Source organism: Phaseolus vulgaris, chromosome 4 (assembly GCF_000499845.2).
Source record: "Phaseolus vulgaris cultivar G19833 chromosome 4, P. vulgaris v2.0, whole genome shotgun sequence".
Classification (NCBI taxonomy): domain Eukaryota; kingdom Viridiplantae; phylum Streptophyta; class Magnoliopsida; order Fabales; family Fabaceae; genus Phaseolus; species Phaseolus vulgaris.
In genome coordinates this window covers 26,498,150-26,499,391 of record NC_023756.2, presented here as the reverse complement: position 1 = coordinate 26,499,391, position 1,242 = coordinate 26,498,150, and the positions used below count along the sequence as shown (strand labels likewise).

At 33.3% G+C, this 1,242-nt stretch overlaps 1 pseudogene; it reads left to right on the top strand.

Moving 5' to 3' along the window:
* Positions 1-427: 427 nt before the first annotated feature.
* Positions 428-533, top strand: LOC137838953 (small nucleolar RNA R71; annotated as a pseudogene).
* Positions 534-1,242: the final 709 nt, after the last annotated feature.

The window sequence follows — 1,242 nt, the reverse complement described above, 5'->3', positions numbered from 1 at the left end:
CCCTGATTTACCCATGTAATTTACCTCAGCTTCAGATGAATTGTTTTGATAAGAACAATCACCATTGGGATGATCACCTCCACAAAAATCACACCTTATTGGATGACTCTGGCTCTGATATGATTGCACATCATGTAATTGTTGTGGAAATTTAGCCATGTATGTAGTTAATTGCTCAATCTGTTGTGTCAGAATTTTATTCCGAGCCTAAAGTGCATTTGAAGTATTCAACTCTAACAACCCTTTCTTTTGAATATCTTGTATATCATGTTGGGCTTGATATTCAGTTGATGCCAATGCATGAATAATCCTTGTCACTTGTTCTACACCAACAACCATCATTGTGCCGCTAGTTGCAACATCTAGGAGCATCTTAGTGTCAAATCTAAGACCATTAAGAAATATGCTCAGTTGAGCAATATCTTCAAACCCATGATTTGGGCATTTTCTGAGCATCATTTTGAATCTCTCTCATGACTCACAAAAAGCTTCATCAGCTCCTTGTCTGAACATAGAGACTTTGCTTTGATGTAGCGAGAGATTCGAAAAATCTTTGATTTGGATGTGATTTGAGCCATTCTTTAGCCTTCCCTGCCAAAAAAAATAAAATGGAAAGAAGCACATATAAACAATTTCAATATCACCTGATTGAAAACTCATTGTTCCCACCAATTCATAAAATGTAGCCAAATGTGTATATGGATCCTGATGATCCATTGTTGTAAATTGATGGATGCTGATGAAACTAAGGAAAACGGGTTTCATCTCCAACGTCCTTGTGGTAGCAGGTATTGCAATACTAGAAAAATGACTTGGCCTTTGTTGCATGGCATAATCTCAAGTGTTCTCCTAGGGGGTGGTGTTTGCTTTTCTGCCATGTTGCTTTCCTCCTAAAAAATATTAGCGGAAAAAGAAGAAGTGGTTGAGGATTCCTCTCTAGTGTCTCATTGTCTCTCTTTTGTCTTTGTCTTTCTATTTCTTTTGGTTGCCCTTTCAATCTCTGCTTCAAATAATAATTGGTCTTTGGGAATTAGACATCTCAATATCATATATGACAACTAATAAAATGGTTAGCACAAGGATTCACTAGCAATAACAAAATTAATTTATTTTTTATTTTTATTTTTTATTTGAAAAAATAAAAATTGAAAATAAAAAAAATAAAATATTTTCAAATTAAATTTGAAAATAAAATAAAAAAATCTTTAATTAAAGAATAAAACAATACAAAAAATAAACAAT